Below are 21,815 nucleotides of genomic sequence, written 5' to 3' on the forward strand. Positions count from 1 at the left end.
GCTACTGCCACCTTACCAACTCTAAACTGATGCGACTTCCCTGTCTCCCTCTAGGAGCAAACTTTCCCTTCCTCCATGTCCTCCCTCCCTTCCTGTTCCGCACAATATTACTGGTGGGCTCTGAAACATCCTTTCCCTCTGAATTAAAATATCCTCCTTTACTGACCACTTTCTCTCCCACCTCCCCATCTACTCGTACCTGTTAATATCCTCATGATACAGCCTCCCTTTAAGCTATGCCCTCAAAATCCTCTACCCCCCTCTACACACACTCCATGTGTGACCAGCTGGGGGTGAGGTCCGCCTGGTGATCAGTAAGGCCACCCACTCCGTCTACCCTTATATGCACCTCCTGACTTCCTCCCTTCTGCCTTTCAACATATTACTCCAACACCTTGTACGATCATCCTCATTTATCAATGGCTGCCGTTGAACCAGCATCCTCTTCTATCACCCATTGCCCCTTGTACCATCATCCTCAGCCATCACCTGCTGCCACTTGTATCAACATCCTCTGCCATCACCCATTGCCCCTTGTACCAGCATCCTCCACTGTAAACTCATGGAACTCGCACTTCCTCCTTTGTTAATCTTGACCTTCTACTGGAATCCTACCTTCTGGAACCCCTTTTGATGCTATAGGAGACATCAGTTGTCAGACTTGTCTAAAACTCTGCTTCAAAGTGTACTCTACCCTTTACGGTCCCTCCCTGGTTGATGGCCCGAGTGCGTGTCCTCCTATTCATGGCAACTCTCTTAGCCACCTCCTTCCTCCCTCAGTATCTCTGCCACCTTCATTGAACCCTCATACGTTTCTCCTGTCACCCATCACCAAACGTAAAATCAAACCAGACTCCCTTGTCTCCTTACTTGAGGTCTGGCTTTCCCTCCAAGCTCTTGCCATGCTCCATGCCAACTCTGAGAGATTTTCTAAGTTCAGCTCTTCTCTAACCTTTCTTTTCAAAACACACTATCCTGCTAGGTCCTTCCTGCCTCCAACTTGGGACTCTCTCCCCCCACCCTCCAGGACCTCCCCCGACTGGTCTGACATCTGAGGACTGTCATTCCTATTGTAGCGAAGTACCATTAGTCCACCCTCATTTTGGGATTAGAAGGACACTGTGGACCTGGGATGCCAACCAAGGTTCGAAGGGCTTCCTGGGGGTGGTGAATGAGTGGTGGGTGGGATTCCTCCGAGACCCTTGCCTGTTTCCCAGCCCATCTTATTTGATATTATAGAGTAGATATTGGTCAAAAGTCCTACTTCGCAGGTATCTGCCTTTTTGGTCTTTTTTTCCCCATCTCCGCATTTCCTAAAGAAGCTTGCCTTTCGGATCTCAGATACACCATGTGTCTTGGCACAGGACTTCTTTGGTACCATGCCTGCAATTGCAGAGGCGAGTGTCCCCGCACAGAAGCGTAACCCTTTCTTTTGTGCTGATTCACAGTTGCAGCATGAAGTCATTTACCCTCCGCCTGAGCTGCAGTCACCTTACAGCACCAATCCAATGAGCCCTCAGCCACTGCTGCTGCTGACCTGATTGTTTGCACAGGGGCTACGTGCTGGTCTTGGAAGCAAGACCACACAGAACAACAGAGGTTCGAATCCCGGATCCGCGCTTAGAAACTAAACTCTGGTATGGTATTAGTTACGTTATAAAATAAACAATTAAATTATATTTGAAGAAACACAGTGGTGACACCTGACCATCCTTTGAGTTAGGAATACATAAGAAATGGTCTGAATGAAAAGGGGGGGAGAATAACCAAAATAATTTTGGGCAAAGAGTGAGACTAGGGAAGAACCATTATGGAACAATTGCCTCAATCAACAGACCTATAAAAAACCGAAGGGTTTTGCAGGGAATAGGGCTGACTGAAGCAGAGACTGGAGAGAGGAGTACAACCTACAAAGTAGGATCAATGAAGCAGAGAAACTGTTGGTACTAAACCCAGGCTAGACTCCAATACCACCTAGGTCAATGATTTCCGTAAGGTTTAACTACACTCGGGAGCGAGACCAAGAAGAACATGTGTAGCTGGCCCAGGAGGGAGATCAGTGGATGCAGGGTGATAATATCATAACTTGACAAAAACCCAGACGGGGTGGGTGAGCAGGGGGAATACTTGCTGATAGAAGTGTGTGACAAGTTATTTCCACTGACCAGGCCAGCGACCAGTCGATGGAGGTGGAGGACATATACATAGACCTGACAACCCCGCCCCCCAAAGCAAGGGGGGGGTCCTCTATATTGGTAGGAGAGTGCCAAGAATTGAGGCAGGCACCACGTCCCTATGACTGAGATTGCTAAGAAATTAGGTGGCTGCTGTATACCTGAGGCTGAGTAGCAGTTTGGGAACTTGCAGGAAGAACAGTGATCCTATAGTTGGAACCTTGGGATACTTGGAGTTCCTCCATCTTGGCTCATGTATGATGCTCTCCGTTATTATCGTTTTTCTGCTACCACTGGAATCTATACGAGTTATTTATCCCCCATCCTGACCAATTAACCAAAGGTGCTAAACTTCACCTTGTCCCGTCTGTTTTCTGTTCGTCCTTCGCCAAAGCCTTCATGTGCATTGATGACGCAGTCCTGCTATCCCTATTTTATTGCCTCCTACAAGCGGTCCATTCTTGATCTCTTATCCTTAAATTTAACTACTGCCACAATTTAATTAGTCTATTTGCTCCCATTGTTGCAAGCTTTGATTAACTCTCCACGCTGTGCTGCCCACCATCCTCATTTCCTCTCCACCTCCTCATCTCTCTGCCAGTGAGTTCCTCCATTGAGAACGTCATCACAGGTAAAGCACTCGCACCACTTCTCAATGTCCTCGGCCCATCCTTCACACAAGGCATCTTCCAAAATGCACTGAAAAAGTGACAGACCCTTCTTTTGCTGAAGTAACACACATTCCTTCCATTATTGCCCCTCGGGCATCTACCCTTCGTCGAAAAAGTGATTGTTTTAAATTGTTGCTATCCCGATGTACAAAAGGATGTTTCTGCAGTCTCCTGCAGGATGACCTATCCAGAGTCCACAAGCCGGCCGCCATTCAATTTATTGATGACGCTCTAAAAATCCTGAACAAAGAGGGCCGCTGCTTACAACTCCTGCATGACCTCAGCAGACTTCAGTACCGTTGACCATGAAGCCCTCAGCAGCCTTTCACCATGCATAGGCTTTGAAGGAACAGTCCCATCCCTTCCCCTTATTCCCCCCAACAGAACTGGCTCCCATTCTGTGGCCCTCCAACTCATCCACTGCTCCTATTTATCTTTTTGTGCCACAAGTAATTAAGACTCTGGCAGCACTCTGATGCTTTTTTGTTTATAGGGTTGCTTGCCTGTGGGGCCTTCCAGCACACGTCAAGGTGGCTATTGTCCTACCCATCTAAAGAAACTATCTGCTAACCTTAATAACCTAGCTAATTATGAGCATGTCTCCCGGGTACTCCAAAGTTCTGGAACGTGTGGAAAATATATCCCCATCCCAATATGCATTGCAAAGTATTCCATCTAAGGAATGATACGCTTCCCACCAGCCCTGTTCCACCCTCCTTCTCGAGCCCTCTGTTGTCTTTGTCTCAGTTGACCGTCAATGTGTCCATCGCACACTATCCGACCATATCTTCCAGGACACTGCTCTTGACTGGACCACCTCCTATCTGCCTGATATCTTCTTCACCATGCATTTGGATACTGGCACTTCTCTGTCCACTCCTCTCAGTAAGGGTTAATCAAGGTTATCTCCTTTGCCTTTTCCTGCACACGTTAGACCTCTTCCGCTCTCTGCAAACTCATCACCGTCTTTGTCTTTTTCTGTTACTTGTTCACTGATAATATGCAACTCTTCTCCTGTCCTCCTTCCATGAACCATCCTTTCACATCTTGAGCTGGCTCTCTGCCAGTCATTGTTGGACGATGTTCTGCTCACAGGAGCCCAACTCTTGCAAACCTGAAGTAATCTTCTTCCTTGCTTCTAATGTCCCTTCCTTTCTTCTCCCGCTCTCCCCCAATTTGTATCCCTGTGATATCTGCTTGAAACCCCATAAGACTCACAACCTTGGGGTTTCTTTGATGGTGACCTGAGACTCTAACAGCTAATTTGCTAGTGCCACATCGACTAAGCCAAGTCTTCTGAGTATTTCAAAACTCACCCCCCATCCTATCACTCCATAAAAGCCCCGATCCTAACGCTTTCTCTTAGAAGGCTTAGCAACTGCTCTCTCATCCTCCGGAGATGTCTACTCCATGCTTTTTGTCAAGGGTGGGTAATGTGAGGGTGCAGAAGTAAGAGATCAACACAAAGGCGGCTAGGTTGTTGCTACACACTTTTATTGTTGCCCAAATGAAGAAAAGGAAACCAAACTATCCCCAACACTAAGAGGGGTTTCCCAGCCTCAACAAATACTAAGGCGCTGTCAGAATATCCCTGAAACTGAGTCCACCGCCCTGTGCCAAAAACCTACCTCTGACCCTCACACTTATAACTAAACTAATAGTTCTGCCAATGTCTTGGTCCAGGGGAATGGCTCCTTTCTTCTGGACAGGGAACTTACAGTTTCTGTCATCAAGGAAACTGCTACCTGCAGGAATGACTAGGTCGCAAACCCGCTCTTAGAAAAGAAAACCAAAGTTCCAACCAAGTTCCAGCCAGGGTAAAACAAAGTTCCGAAGTTGTGCCAAAAACCAAGTTCTAAATGTAAACAAACCCTTGTTACCAAGAGAATGGCTGCCTTCTCTTGGTCTTCAGGCTCTTTACAATGTTCCCACATAGCACGGGGGATGACTACCTTTCCCGGCTCTTCTTACGCTTCTCACATTGCCAAGATAATGGGCCTCATTACAAGTCCGGCGGTAACCGCAGCAGTAAAACCGCCTGGTTACCGCCGGACTCGTATTACCATTCCGCCTCTGTGATTCCCGGAATTACCGGGGCATTACAACCCCGGTTTTCCAGGAATCACGGAGGCGGAATGGTGTTAATCCCCATTCCCATTAAGTCCTATGCGACTCGATGGGAATGGGGATCATGGAAACACCGGCAGCATCTCGTAATGCTGCCAGTGTTTCCTCGTCCGCCTGCAGGCGGGCGGTGTTAAACCCGCCAGGTCAGACCTGGCGGGAACATCACCTCCCGCCTGCAGGAGTCGGGATCAGGCAGTCCGGAAACAACAGTGGCGGCGGGTTTACCGCCACCGTTATTTCCGGACCGCCTAAGTTATCATGAGGCCTAATGACTCCTTTCCTTTGCTTTTCACAGTGTCCACAAACACAGAGGGGGAATGACTCCCTTCCCCTGGTTCTTATTAGCTTTCTCACAATCAACCTGGTTCACTACATTACCAGGTACTGCGACTATGAAGATCAATGTTGATGCCCGCGATTGCTTTTTTGGGTGCGGGTCCCAGACTTGCATATTTTGCTTCTGTGCACATTCTACCTGGTATACTCTCCTGCCAGGTACTATGACTATGAGGAGTACTGCTGATGCTTTCCCAATCGACAAAAGTTATTTTCTTGGGGTCCCAGACCCTATACTTTGAGCTTCCTTGGGTCTGCCAACTTCTACACCACTGGCCTGTGCCCCTACATCTCCTATGCCACCCGCATAACTTTTTCTCTGGTCTTCGATGGTCCTGGGGCTTTCGGAAGGCTGGCTGTCAGCTGGTTGACTTGGCTGCTGTGCTACACTTCCCTTTGGTGTGCAGTGGCTCAGCAGGGGAAAATTCTCTCTGGGCGGCTTCACTTCTGCTTGCCACTCTCCTCGTGTTCTGGAACGCCAGGAGCTTCTTCTCCCCTTCTCTTCAGTGCTTCTTCCACATCAGGGCCCTTCTGGTTTGGGTTGCTCTTCTCGCGGCATTTCCGGTACGCCTTCTCTCTCCACCTGCACTGTTGGATTTTGCGGTTCCCGCAGGGAGCGCTCGTTGAGTCCTTCCTCGGTTTTTCATCATTGGCCTGCCAATACAATATCCAGATGGACTAGACCGCACATTGTGCTCTTAAGCCCTCTGCGCTTCTTCTTCTCAGTAATTCTTTTGAATTTTCTCCTTTGGGTTACTAGTGCTCTTCTTTGTTCCAGTCCCATTACAGGATACACATGGGTAGTCCATCTTCATCTCAGTATAAGGTAATAAAGTGTGGTTGTCTTCTTTACACAAATACATTGAGGTATTTGTACCTATGTTACCCTGCATAGGGAGAGCGGATAAGGGAGGCTGAAGTGGGGGAGGTGGATACTGTGTTCTCCTTGTCCCATACAGGTTTTCGCTCCCCATGTGATCCTCCCATGGTGCACCACCCCCAGGTGGACTACTGGACTGTGGTCGTACTGTTACACTAAGTACTGGGCTTTGATCCCTGAGCTCTGTTCAACATCCCATGCTGTCCACTGGCCTATTTTACTGCTTCCATGTGGAATGGCCCTCCATTCCACACTGGCACTTTTCCAAATTCGGTCTCATGGTCTTTACATCTTTCCATCAATTCCAGATGTCCTCACACTCTGCAATCCCAAACCCTGCTCAACTTCGATTCCTCCTGCATCTGCCATTGCCGCCCTCTCCTTTACCATCTTTATCCTTCCACAGGGACACCTGACGCCACTTATTTGACGATACCTCCAATGTATTGGGCTTCAAGATTTACCATGGCATCATTGCCCCACATAATAATTAGATTTATATAGTGCACCCGCCAGATTCCCCCCAGCTTTTAAGCACTATACACTGTCTCACTATTGTTAGCCACTCTGGTTTTCAACTGTGGCAGTTTGAGGGGCTGAGTTGGCACGCCTGGGGCATTGAGCCCATGTTGCACTGCAGCGTCTTATTCCCAAGCCACGGGTGTTGTGTCCAGCCAATGATCCTCTACGCCGTTTATCACCTGTTAATAGGCAGAAATCAGTGTAAGGGACTTAGTTGTAGGTTTGTTTGTATGGTACGCTATTTGTGTTCCAATTTCGCTCCCTCAACCACCTTTTACTTATCGAATTTTGTAAAGGAACAAGAAATGGCATTTCTCTGCCTCTTGCTGTGAATCATGTTCAGCAGTCCTGGTCGTGGCACTGTGTTGACTCAATTAAATACATACAAATAAAGTCCCAATTGGCTGCATGAGGTTTGAGAAGAACTTAATCTTCTGCGCCTGCCATACAGAGTGGAGGACATGGGTGTGGCCTTTAGGAAACACGGCAGCCTTCTACAGTGCTTCTGAAAGTTTGAGAGGCCTCTTCAGGTAAATGCACACTGCAGAGAGGGTCAGCGGCAGCTGGCCACAAGATCCTGGTACGTGATCACAAAACCCATGTGGAATAAATCCAAGCTTTATAATCTGTTCTTTTATGTAGTGCTTAATGCCAGACTCCTTCAGCTTCTAAGCGCTGAAATAAGCGGTGCTGTGTTTACCGCGTTTTGAATAGTACTTGGTTCATCGAAAAACGGAAGGCTGAAAGGCTGTCACCCTTGCGCAGAATTCATACTTGTGAAATGCAGGCTGTTCTTATGTCTGAGACCAACGCTTTTGCCATATGGCGATCGTGGTTTCTCAATGTAGCGGCCTGTGGCTTTCCAGATGTTTTGGACTATTCCTCCAGTGATAATGGACTGGCTGGCTAGGGCTGATGGGATGTGTAATCCTAAACATCTGGAGGAACTGGAATTCCTTGTGGATTTATGCAAAGGGCTCTTGAGTAGCCATATTGTCCGGGTTAATTAACTTTAGTGCTTAAGATGTCCTTTTTTTCCATTTAGAGGAGTTAGTTTAACTTTCATATTTTTTTTTTTTTAAACTGTGGTTTTATTAGCATTTTCTTATTGTAACAAACCGGGCAATGTAAACAAGAAGTACACATGATGAAATTAGTTAACCCGATCAACCCTTTATCCCACCCCTTCCCTCTACCCCCTCCCAAACAGTGCACCCCCCCCCCCCCGCAAGCCTACTGAAGTTTCGGGCATGTGAGACATTAAGCGTTCTTTTCATATCTTGTACTCAGGAAATGATGTGATGTGTCAGGTGACCATATTTTGCCGGCTGAGGTAAAGATTGCCGTTCCCCGGGTCGTGGGCACTCAAGGCAGACCCGGCTTGGCCCCGGATTCCCTCCCCCCTCCCTCCTGGCATGGGCGAGAGTTTCGCATCAGTTGACGTCCCATCCCCAAGACTGTTGCACACCATACCAGTTTGCCTGGAATGAACCCATGTCATTGTTCACCATTGCTGTGAGTTTGTCCATCAAGAACATATTCTTTACCTTTCCCAGCCATTCCTCCTTGGAGGGGGGTTCCGGACTCTTCCACTTCTGTGCCAGCGCCACCCTCCCCGCCCTCAACATTGTTTCCGTCATCCTTGGATATCTGTATATTTCCATGTCCTCCGGGGGAAGGCCCAACAACATCAACAAAGGGTCCTGGGGAAGAGGCTCGTCCGACACCTCCGCTATCCAGGCCCGAACCCTTCCCCAGAAGTCTTGAACTTTTGGACAAAGCCACCACATGTGTTTTCTGGATCCCCTCTGGCCACATCCCCTTGGGCACATCGGTGATACACCCGGGAACATTTTGGACAGTTTCACTGGGTCCCTATGCCACCCCTGCAATATCTTGAAATTATGCTCCATATCCGCGGTGAATAAGTTCCTGTGAAAGGCGATTTTGAAAATCCTTGACCAAGCGTCTTCCGAGATGACCTCCCCCGCCAAGTCGTTCCAGAATGAGCGGAAACCCCGTCTCCCGGGGAGGTTAATGGTGTTCAGAATTTTATACATGTTCAATACCACGCCCTTTCTTGAGGTTGCTGTATCCAGGAACTTTTCAAAGGGAGTCAGCTGCCTCCTCAAATTTTGGCCCCATGATTGGTCACACAATATGCCCTTGAGACGGAGGTACTCAAAAATGGTTAAGGACCCTTGGCCAAGTGCCTCCCTCAGATCCTCGTATGTTAGGAATTCTCCCTCCTTAAACATCTGCCCTGCCCATTCCATCCCCAAGTCAGACCAGATCTGAGAGTTTCGAAAACGTTCATATTTTAATGACGGAAATAGGTATCCATTGAGCACAGACTATGGCTGTGAGAAGCGGTGTTCTGTATTGCAATACCTGGCGGCCATGCCATGCCCTGCCTTGCTTCTAGCCCTGTCCACAGGCCATTGCTGGGTGCAACCTTTGCACTAGCACACCCCATCCTTTCCTTTCCAGCCCCACCTATGGTCGTGCTCACAACCTATCCTAGATCAGTGCCAGGTCACCATTGAACGCATTCAGGAGCCAATCTCTTAGCAGCCCCACCTGCAGCCTAGCCGAGGCCTGTGCCCAGGGATGATTTAGCCTGCAGCGCACTGTAAGGTGGGACTACACCATGTGCATTTTGGTCTCGGGAGGATAGCTCAGGGGTAACGTGCTCGCCTTGGAAGCAAGACGACACAGAGCACCAGAGGTTCAATCCCCGGGTCAAGCGTGTTATAAATAACCTATCATATCATCTTGTGCCCAGGGGAGTGGTCTCAACAACCTAAGGGAGAAATATGCATTGGTGGTACCATTTGCACCAGGACAACGCTTTAACGTTTTTAGGCTGTCCTTCATTGCATTGTAAATAACAAATATTACTACTGCCCAACTAAATGGTACTCCTTTCATTGACTCTTCAAGGTTGAAAGGCAGAAGGGACCCTACCCCAATTTGGACATGTATGCATGTAGGTTCCACACGGCTCCATGGAGACCTACACTTATGCAAGCATAGGCCCATGGAACGGCCTCTATTCCGTGGCCACCCCTCTTCTGGTTCTCTCCACTATTCTCTCATGGTAGTCTTCCTCCCTCTTTGTAAATAGTTATTTTGCTTGGTAGCTAGGCTTGTGTTTTATAAATCCAATACAAGAATATGCATTATATGCAGGTACATTTTTTGCCGCACAAAGAGTAATCTGCATGTAAAATATTTGCTGACTGGAATGGTCCTAAACTAGTAATACAACCAAACCAGGGCCCACCTTTTAAAAATGTATTTAGGCGTTATATAGTTTACTGAACTTAACACCTCATCCATCCACAGTTAAAATAACTATTAATACCATAAAAATAGGACTGAAATTTCAAATAACCAATAGATGTATATGGATTTATCTATTTTTTTTTTATTATTGAAAACGGGTTCCTACTATCAGTAAAAGTAGCATCAAACTGGTGTCATTGCCCTCCCTCCCCCACACACTCCCCCCAACTCCATCCAACAACCTCACCCACTCCATGAACGCTACCAAGTATCATACTTGGATGGAATTGTGTGAATGTCAGCAGTTGCCACACTTGAACAGAGTTGTGGACGTTGGCATGCGCTGGGCCCGGATGGAGTTGTGAATGATGGCAGGTGCCGCGCCTGGACTTAGTTGCGAGTGTTGGCATGTGCCACGCTTGGAAGGGTTTGTGAGCGGTAGCCTGTGTGAGCAGCTGGATAGGCTTGTGAATGCCGACCATTGCCATATCTGGATAGAGTAGCGATGGTTGTTCGATACCGCGTCTGGACTGGATTGGGAATGCTATCAGAGCCAGTTTTGGATAGAATCACAAACTCTTGCTTGCCTCGCATACAGACCGGTTTGTCGGAGGTGGGCGGGGGCTGAACTTGGACACAGTTGTGAAAGTTGGTGGGCGTCATGTGTGGAAGGGATTGTGGGTGTCGGTCGGTACCGGATATGGATGGAGGTGCGGGGATGCTTGCGCGCCGCACCTGGAGGGAATGTGTAAGTTTAGCACGTCGCTTCTACACAGCGATGCCAATTAACCAATCCACTAACAATTGCACCCTTCTGCATACACCTCCTCAAACTCTAACCAAACACAACAACAACCCTATAGCACAACAATCCGCACAAACTTCACTACACTGCAACAACAAAACAAACCACATATAGACTCGCACAGCAGCACACGACGGCTACCTACCTACCTACCTGAAAACACCCCAAGCCCACCGAACAGTGTTAACCGGGCTGAGGCTGCCAACAGCACATCACTGCTCTCTTGCACTTTTTCCTGCTTATTCCCACTAACTCACCCCCCCCCCTTCCCTTTTCAGAGCTGCCAGAGTGCCAGGGGACCACTCCAGTGTTGTTAGTGCACGGTACAAATATCCTTTAACATTAACATTAACATACATATTAGTTCCTACCAGAGTTGTTCCTTCTTCATAGATGCCAACATTTTAGAGTTTGCTCCAGGGTCACTTGTCCAATGCACCGCTCTCATGCTCCGACCTACACCCACTACTCTAAAAAGGACACCGAGCGTTATGCACCCAACGCATAAAGGGCAAACTGTATTAGAATCAGGAACAAGTGCACTTTGATTTATTTTTTTGTAATAGGTTTTAATAGTGTGGCGACATGTATTTGCTCCAAAGGAGATGACCGCTCCTTAGTTGACTGTGTTTTGACTATAGCTTCACAGGCCAGCGCTTAATCTTCTCTGCTTCACTCAGTGGAAGTGTGTACATCATTGCACTCTTGAGTCCCTGTTTGGTCTGCGTTGGGAAGTGGCAGGATTACACCGGAGTGCCATGTGATTTTAGGGAAGAAAGGAGCTCAGAACAGTTTTGCATATCGTTGACCTTCTAGACATATTGAAACATCATTAATTATTCGATCTAGTAATGGCGCAAATACAATAGTCTGGACTTACAATTTACCAAATTGCAAAGAATGGTAGATCTGGTTCCCCAGTGCATGCTTATTTTATTATTTTCAGAAATGGGCTTTATTTTTAACTCCACCCTACCAATAACTTGTCAAAATGACTCTGAGACATTGTTTGTTTGCTTTCTATAGACTAACCCATGTGCCAAAATTGGTAAAGGAAAAGAAAATGAGTTGTCCAAAATCACAAACTTTAAGCAGAGAAGCTGGCATTTGAGCCCAATGTGCAACATAGGCTCCTGCCTGACCACGTGTCTTCTCAGCTCTGGTTGTTAAAAAGGTATAATAAACCAATCTAGAAAATGTATAAATCCTTATAGAAATACATTATGGAAAAGAGAATTATTGCAGCGTTCTATTCACCATTCAGAATCGAAGTCTGCGAGTAAAAGAATGCCAAGTAATGTACGTGTAATCCTTCTCCTCTTGGTTCTGCAGCTTAATTTGAAGCCTTAAGAGAATCCAATCTATAGCTTGTAATGATGCACAATGTAAAGAAATGTGAAGTTGCGAATAAATAAACAAATAAACACTTCTTGCCCTTGACATCATGGAAATGAATTACGCAGTTCAATAAGTGAAAAGGGGGGCAATTTTTGACTCTCGTGTCTTGCAGGAATATTCAGATTTCCATAGTCCAATGTTGGAACCATATGTGGGCTTTGTAATGCAAAAGCACCATCACCCCTCATCACCCAATGGTTCATTCTAAATTGGAGGAATTGCAGCCCGGTCCAGTGGACCTGATACCAGGTTTGGGGGGAGGGGGGCTGGCATTAGAGAAACGGGAGTCTCCTATTCACGGTTTTGGAGTGGGTGGCTGGGGGCGGCTGCGAGACACCAGGACAGAAGCCCAAGCTGAGGTCATCACAAGAGGCCAAAGTCCCGTGACTGTTCATAGCAGTTGCCCCCAGCCTGCCCTGCTTGCAGGCTTTCTGAGCCCTTTGCAGCTACTAGGGACTTGTGTTTATTGCGGGTCAAACCCCGGATCAGCTATGTGGCTTAACATCCCTGTGTGCTTATCCCCAAATATTATTCTGGGTTGAGCACATTTCCGGCAGAATATATAGCGATTTTAGTCTTTCTAGTCCCTCACCTATTACACTATCGCCAATGTATTTGATTTCGTTCTATTTGTCACTGCCCAGTTTACACGCCGAACTACTTCATTCCCTCTTGTTTAATCAAATGTGCTGAAACAGAGCATGTTCTTTAAGGCCTTACACTGTTAGCACATGCCATGATCTATTTCTGTATATTTTATAAATACGGGACTACACTTACCAGGATTCAGTAGGATGTGAAACAAACATCCAAGACAAAGAAAATATATATATATTTTGTTTTTTCTTGACGCCTGAGATGGGACACATTGAGATGCTTCCCAATGTGTTGTACTACTTTTAATACTTGGGCACGCCCCCAGAAGAGCTTGTGTGATACACCTACTTGACTTGTCATTTTGACGCATGCGTCCAGCTTGGTTTTATATTGTGCAGTATTTTTGTAGTTTCACAAAGTTCATGTGTTTCTTTTTCTCATGAAACTAGGAAATGGTCACCCTCATAGGCTGTTGGGGCCCGCTGTGACACCAGCTTAGCTGAAGCCAGAACAGCAGGTTGGGTCTTGGGGGCAATGTGCTTGGGCCTTGACAGTCGGGCCACAACCTGCCTATGCCACTGCTAAGCCGAGAGAGCGGGGCAGCCGCTTTGGAATATTGTCTTTGCCAAGTTCCCATATAAGACCAGCCCTAACCGAAGTCCAGCCTAGAGCTAAGAAGAAACGATCTCGAAGATGTCTAGGTTATCATCACAATTAGGCCTTTGAGTAAGCATTGCTTTAAACTGTATTCAATCGTTTTAAGGCGCAACTACAAAACACAATGTTGGCTATGGTTCTGTCCTCATTTAGGTCTCAATATGGCAGGAGATCTGTAGATTGGTTGGATTTCTCGAATAATGCTTGACTCCATGGTGAACAGGACATAAGTCTTTTCCATGCCCCTCTGCCTTTTATTTAGAAGTGTCCTGTTAACTGTAAATCAGAAAAGGGAATGTTCTTTGAATGTCGCTCCACCTCGGGGCTTTGGCCAATCCAGGCTCCTCAGAGTTTATTGGTAGTGTCCTGAGGGACATACACCAATGGTATGCGGAACTGGCACTTTGGCCTCGTCCCCATATTGGGAACATGTTCTTTAGATACTCTAGCTGTCCCATGGCATTGTCGGGCAAGCGTCCATCATACTGTATTATCATCTTGACCTGTCCACCAAGGTTATTTCCTAGCAACCACCGACGGCAAACAGCTTCCAGGGGCAGCGTGGTCCGACATCCTTTTGTGCTGCTTCTCCCTTGACCGCGTCGTTGACGGTTGATCGGGTTATCTGGAGCTGCTTCCAGACTACTCACAAACTTGTATGCTTGCTTGTTTTAAATCATTACTTAAAAAGTATTGATTTGTTTGTTAGTAAAGGTACACACTTGTCAGTGGGCCTACTTGAGATATGGTACTAAAATCCATATTGGGCATAACCACTCATTTCTTTGCAGGCCCTGACTGGTTCTTTATGCCCAGCAGCACGGTCAGATCAGCATTCCTGGGGTCCTACTTGATAAGCCAGTCCACAGCATAAAGGGTGTCTCTCAGGATTGGAATGTCTTCCTTCTTGGATTGGTAGTAAGCCACCCAATTGGCTCTGTCTAGCAGAGGCCTCATGATGACTTTCACTTCCAGAAATAGGTTGTTCAGGAAGCCTTCCACCGTCAGATGTGACATCCACCATGATTTCTTTATGTGCCAACTGGAGGATCTGTTTGGAAGGCTGCAGCAGCCTCATCTGTTAAGCGCAGCGTAAAGGGGAGGGCCTCACAGGCTGTTTTTGTGCTGCAAACTCAGTGGTAGCCCTTTACCGTCTGTAGTATCTATTGATCTGGAGTAAAGAATGCTTTGCTTCCTGCGAACTGGTCCCCAGCCAGGTTTACACAGAAACAGGTATGGTCTTTCGATGCAATGACAACCAGAGGGTTTCACTCTGGCCATACCCCAAGTGCAAAGTCTCACCCCTGCCCCTTCTTCCTATTGTCAAGAAAACTGTGGAGACTGGTTGGACATTTCAACCTTTGATAAATAATCTGGGTTGCCAACTTGCGCCAGGGAAGGACAGATCAATGTTGCTACTCTGGGCACAAACTCCATGTTAGAAATTGCTAATTTAGCTAGCGGGGATGAGGGCAATGTGTGGCATAAAATGCCACAGCTGCCAAGTGACCCCCCATCCGGGAGTCTGACCTGCAACTGGAGGGTGATTTATTCTAGCCTGGCCCCCTGGAGCAGGGAATTTTTAAAATAAAACATGCAAGGTCATTTGCGCAACCCTAGATCCACAACGCACGCAGAACCAAGGTCAAGGCGCGACTACCATGACGGTGAACCACCTTCCCTATATTTTGTTTGCGGTTGCAAGTCCTTTATAATGTTATCATCTCGCTTTGGTGTGCCTTCCTGTTGCTAAGGACTTTTTCGGTGTGCAGACTTGCATTGATCCAGGATTTCTGGAAGACCATGATTTAGCATTGCCCACAAGTTGCATTTAAAGCATCCATTGTGGACTCATCTGTATTTCAACAGCTGCAAGCTTGGGTTACGCAGGGTTCACAATACCTGGAATGCCAGCTTCATAACAAAGGCGCACCCTGGAGCATTGCATCTTTTTTTTCTAGCTTGCTACTTTTGTACACATCTGCTTCACTTACAGATGTGGTCCTCCCCCCCCCCAGACATGCAACGCAGAATGAATCCTGTTCCTTGATCGGCCCTTCTACCAACTTATTCTTGGCGTTTCCCTTAATCCAGGCGTTGACGAATGAGGGTTCTCAAACATTGAGCTGTTTGCACCCTTGGCTCTTCTTATTGGGATGGTTCAAGAGAGCCACAGCAGAAATCGTGCCATGTTCGTCTAAAGATAGAGCTCAAATAGTGGTCACCTGGTAGCCAACATTCGTGTGTGACTAACTATTGTTGGCTCTACAAGGTTGGCAACTGTGTACACTTTGTAGCTTTGCTACAAGTGGCAGAGGATGGCACTCACAAAGTAATAGACCTTGAGTTGACACAACTGCGGCATGGCGGGAGGCGACCTCGAGCGCCCTTTTAAGTGAGTTCAGGCCTGCAAAGAATCTTTATCTGTAAAGTTTCAGAGGTGGCAGCGCATGGAGGGTGGAAAAGCCAAGGACGTTGCCACACAGAAGATCCTCTGGCTCCTTTTCAAAAGTTGGCATCCATTATGGCACACTCTGGCTAACCTGCCAGGGTTGTACGCACAACCCGATTACCAAAATGTTTCTCTATGGCAAACCTGGGGCTCCCGCACTATGTGATTGCATGCTGCCAGCAGCTCCCTAGGCATTGGGGCCAGAGGACCAGGTTATTCTGATGGTGCCCGGTAAACATGGAGATATAAAGATGGGCTGTCCAGTCAAAGAGCAATAAAATAGACATTCTTATTTTATTGGTGAGCCATCATGTAAGTAAAAACCTACGCTGCCAAATCGCCGGTTGAATAATGCTGGCCTCCATATACGACAGCAGATAGACACCAGCTCACTAACATGCTACACCACAAAAGGGCCTGGGGTACAAGTAGCCTTGCCATCTCCTAGCGGTGTTCCATTGTATGCATCAGAAGTGTCATACGCAGAGTGTCTTCCGGTTTCGCCATATCCAACTTGCCCGGCACAGGGGGACGGAACCAAAAGTTGTGGGGAACAAAGGGCTGTGGTTGTGGGTGGGTGGTGCAAATAACAGTGGACTGTGAACCCTGCCACACGAGTAAGGGGCATGGGGGTGGGGGGTAATGATAATGGCAGGGACCGAGCCGCCATGGGCTGCATGACGGGAAGGATGAGCCAGGGATGACCCAGGAGTGGGGAAATGCTGAATGAAGCAATTACTGCCACCACTAGTCTTCCGCAGTAGAGTAACTTTGCTGAAAATGTTGGGGGGGGACATATCTGAAGAAAAGGTGCCCCAGCCAAATGAATGGGGACAAAATGGTGTGCCATGAAAGTTGGGGGGGAGGGACAAACACCCCCGCCCCCCCTAAAATTACGCCAATGGTCTTCCGGTGGTATGAGGAAGATCTGCTTAACGTGAAACCAACGCGTTTCAAGAATTCATCTCCTCATCAGGGGTATAATTCAGTCATAATTCTGGAAATAGCCAAAACAAAACGTGTGTGAGTACGTGTATAGATTGTCCAAATTAAAACAATTCTAAAATAATAAAGTTATGACAAGGGCCCCATGAGTCTGATTATGTACCTCGTATGTTCCTTGGCCAAACGATCCCAATGGATAGAAATAGAGCTGGTCAGATATATTCCATACCAAATGTAATCCCTGTTCCTAGCATGTAAAGCAAATGATTAAGTATAAAATGTGGGCATATCAAAGGTGGCAAGGGGAAATTAAGAAAAGGGCAAGAGGTCTCACCTTCTCTTAAGTGATCACCAAAAGGACACACTTCTAGAGTTCATCAACCTTCCAGACAAATGCTGCTGCATATCATGTAACCTAAAGGCATGGATCACCATGTCAAGATAATGCTGATAGACTTGCAAATATCATCGGTCCAAGTTCTAATAAATCAAGCAGTATTGAGCACTCACCAAATGGTGAATGAGAGCAGGTTTGTAAATGCTGGTCCCTATAATATTCACTTTCAATTCCGGGAACCTATAGGCATAAATGTCCAAATCACTAACGATATAATGGAACCCCAAAAAAGGGACTGATATCCTATCCCACAAAATATGCATGTAGTGATCAATCATTGTTTAGAACTCACCGCGTATAAAATGTGCTGTGTGGAAATAAAAGCGGATGGATCTTTGCATAAAGAACCAGTGGGCTCAGACCAGTTCGAGATGGTTCATCCAATTCTAGAGAGAAATACAAAGAAAGTGTGTGTGTGTGTGTGTATATATATATATATATATATATATATATATATATTCAGAAAAAGGGGAAGGTAGTGCTGCTATATATCTACTGCAGCAATGTGAACCAGGGGGGAGAAAGCATGGTATTCCTTACTGTATGAATGAAGGTCGCCAACTTCCAAAGTATGCAACTCACTCAAAATCGAGCTTGTCCTACAAACCTTTTCTCTAAAATGGCTGCTATTTCTAATGGCGTGCCATGCTGGCGTGATGACGTCATTGCGTCATGCCGGCGACAACGTCATATAGGTAAACCAACTGTAATGAGTGTTCACTGATGTACCCCATCTTACTTGGACACACGCGGTTATTGATGTACCCCATCTTACTTGGACACACGCGGTTATTTGGATCTTGACCATATTCCAGAGATACAGAAACCACACTTTGTTAAAATAATTTCTTTATATATATTGCCGCTGGAACATACCCATCTCAAAAGTTCCATACTATTACAGTAACACAGTGATATAGTTGCCTCTAGCTTTGAACTAAACTGTTTTGACATTTATACCACATTTCCATATTGGTAATCTTGTGGACCTCCAGTAATACCCTCCAAGTCTGGTTGGTACATCCGTGAACGCGCGTAACATATACACTTTGTTTACCTATATGATGTCATCGCTGTGGTGTCCTGAGCCCAGGACACAGGCTCCAGGACACCGCTGCTGGGAGCCCCCAGCGAGATCACCTTCAGTGGTTATGGCGGGTTGGCTCACAGGCACATGAGCCAGCTTGCGGGGTGTTGGGGGCACTCACCATGCTTAGTTGCAGGGGTCACCCTAGTGGGCCATGATGGTTGCCAGTCAAAGGATCGAATCTAAATGGTTGACAGGTCAAAGTATCGACACCAAAGGGTCGACAGGTCAAAGGATCGCATTTTTTTTTCTCCACATATATTTTTTTGGGGGGGGGTCCCCCAGTCCCCTTTTTTTTGCTAAAAACCACTTTTTTCCCTAAACGAAAACCGAAAAAAAGATATATAATTTTTTAAAAAATTTGATCCTTTGACCTGTCGACCCTTTGGTGTTGATCCTTTGACCTGTCGACCCTTTAGATTCGATCCTTTGACTAGACACCGGCCATGATCACACGGACCAGGACAATGGTCTGAGGACACCCAGGCTGTCGGAGCCGGAGTTGCCCGGCAGGGGCTCTGGATCATAGCTGCAGAGTTATCCAGCAGGGGCTCTGCGGCACTCCAGTGGACCGGGCATCAGGGACAGCGTTGGCCAGCAAGGGCACTATCCAGGCATAGGGCCCTGCAGCAGAAGGCCCTCTGCCTGCCACGCAGGACCAGCATCATGCTGCAGTGACACACACCGCAGGCAGGAGTCAGGTTGCATCGACTGACTAGCCGGAACTGGCTCGTCCCTTTTATTATTTAAGTCACATGGTCACCACCATGTGACCTTAGCACGAGCCTGGGAGATACCATGCTTGCAGGAGGGGAGACACATCACAATCACCGGCATAACGTGATGACGTCCTCCTGCTATAATGGCCCTGGGTGTATGCAAGGCTGATTAACTTGCAGTTAGTATGTTCTTGGCAGCTATTTTATATTCGGAAGAACTTTAGGGAAGCAGGTCTACCAGCATCCAAGAGTAAACAATTGCAAGTTACAAGGGCAGAAAGTGGGTACGTGGTCATGTATGTTGTAGGGGACTGGGCAAGGATGGAATTTCAAATCCACAGGTGCATGAATGGTTTGACAAGGACAAAGCCTGAGTGCCAATCTAACTGGCAAGCCCACCTGAGGTGTGTGTGTGCCAAGGGAAATTGTTAGGGTGGAAAAAGCAAACAGACATTGCTTTGATTTTCCCAGGTTCCATTCCAGTTCTATGGTTGGAAAGTCAAAAGGCGAGGGGCGGGCTGGCAAGATCTGGCTCTCCGCCTGGGTGGTTGATGGGGATCGGATGCTATTTTGGATCAAGTGTATTTTTTGGGGGGTTAGTACCTCCTGCTATAAGCAGTCTCGGACTAGGAATCCTTAAACTGTGCTGGCCGGTGGGTGTCAGGAAAGCTCTTGAGCCCTACAGCATGAGGCCATGGCTCCTTGACGTTCTGACTGGGGGGTACGCAACTTTTGATGTATTCGTGGGTGATGAGGCTGGCACTGGTAAACCTATTCTTGCTGCCATGTTGGTGGTTCAATGTAAGCCAGCACCGATTGATAAGTGGGGCTGAAGACCTGACACTAGGGGGAATGTTTGCTTATCCTACTGGTGTTTCTCAAAGATTTGCGACTTGTCTGATAAAGTACCACATTTGGCATTAGTAGCAGGGGCGGGGGAAGCAATGTACGCTTGGAGCGAAAGCCCAGTATGCCCTGTAGGGGCCTACAGGAGGTACAGGGAGGATCATCCGTACTCCTGAGCCCATCTCTAACCTATAGTATTCATCCCGCCATCTTGGCTCTCCTTTGGTGTCCTCGCGCTCACAGTTCTTGTCCATGAACTAAGCCTGTGCCCATAGTGCCTCAAATCACTACTGCATACCCACTGGTTTCCTATGGGGGTTAATCACCCATGGACCCTAAGTATTTGAACAGTCCAGCATACCTGGAAAGGGTAATGGGGTACTGGGTTCTGCACCCTCGAGCTGACAGGCGTATATTAATAGTTCAACTCATAGCGATCAAGGCACTGCCAAGTGCTTTCAAGTGCACGCCTGCGAACTTGAGAGGCAAATGCTCGAGTCCAAGAACATTCAGCAACGCAAGGGGAAAAGGGCCAGCAGTCCCCAATTCAACAATGTTGAAGAAACCAAGAAAGCTGATGGCCCATGAAGATGCGCAGACAGACGTAAAACTGCGGGGAATTGCTGTTCAAATTTTAGGATCCGATCTTTGCGCTCAGATTACAGAGGAGTGCATCTCGGTGCAGTCCAATATTTGTAGGCCCTGGCTCTGCTTCTTCTCCACCGTAGAGCAGAAGTGGAGTGCTCTGTCTACCAGGATCTGTACTGAGTGCGGATGTGTGCAGGGGGAAAAGGTGGTGGTGTTACAGAGCTGTGACGAGGAGAATTCCTCAATAAGAATGCGGTCTTCATCAGCACTTGCACACCGGGCCTAGCTGGGTTAGGAAACCCTTCCCTTCAACCCCTTGTATATTTCCAGTGGTTTCTGTTTCTATCCTACAGCTTCTCCTTCACTTCCCCCCCACAGACTACAATTTTCTTTACCCAGGTGAGGGCGCAATATGCCAGTTTTCAGACAAGCCCAGGGCTGTAAGACCACTATGGTATGGATAGGAAGATTATAAATGCTTATTTTCATAACACGTAAATATAAAGATATAGTAAAGCTGGAGTCGGAGGACTTGGGGAGGGGGGGGGTGAGGGGTAAGAGGTGCTATTGACTGTATCTGCTGCTGATGTGTAGCTACTTGCCCAGTTACTCTAGTAAAGTTTGGTCAGTTCTGAGAATGGAAAGCTGATCTTTCATATATTGTTCTTTCATCTTCAGTGCAGATGTGTTATGTTATGCCTTCTGCTACCACACCATGGACGAAATGACCCTTTTTATGTCTATTTCAGGCGTCTGTGTCAAGTCTCTAATTCCAGGTGGCGGCTTCAGTGACACTGGTTTTAATCATCCCTAATAATTATAATAATGTTGCCTGTTATTACAGTGCTTGGAAGGTGGAGGATTCTGACATGATGCACTATATAAGGACACAAATTATAATCCACGAGACATTTATAACTTATTTGTCCATTTTATTTGTACACATTATGGTCAATGTTTGTAACCTCTTTTACCTTATTTTATTGTGGTGGTTCTGGTGAAGTATTGAATTTGAGTCCAGAAGAAGCACATTGAGTAGAAATAAACATGTAGAGTCTTAGGTTTACTTATGAACAACACAGTTTAAAAAACTCTGTATCACAGTTTATAAAGGTTATTCAAATCAATTGAGGGGAGGGAAACGTCATTGCTACTTTCTGCAACGGGCAGGAGCCTGATCGCCCCCCCCTATACCAACCGGAAGCCGTCTCCATCCCTCAATGCCTTGTGCAACCATGAAAAAGTAAAGCTATGTTGCCAATGCAAACTTCTTTGGCCAGTGCAAAAAATTCTCTTGCGCGGCATTGGCAGGAGAAACGCCAATTA

At 47.0% G+C, this 21,815-nt stretch overlaps 1 protein-coding gene across 3 annotated transcripts in view; it reads left to right on the forward strand.

Annotated features, from left to right (window-relative positions):
* Positions 1-21,815, forward strand: part of KLHL17 (kelch like family member 17) — a 443,767-nt gene that overhangs the window by 207,344 nt on the left and 214,608 nt on the right. The gene's annotated exons all lie outside the window — the stretch shown is intronic.

The sequence above is a fragment of the Ambystoma mexicanum genome, chromosome 8 (genome assembly GCF_040938575.1).
Source record: "Ambystoma mexicanum isolate Mex_15411 chromosome 8, UKY_AmexF1_1, whole genome shotgun sequence".
NCBI lineage: Eukaryota > Metazoa > Chordata > Amphibia > Caudata > Ambystomatidae > Ambystoma > Ambystoma mexicanum.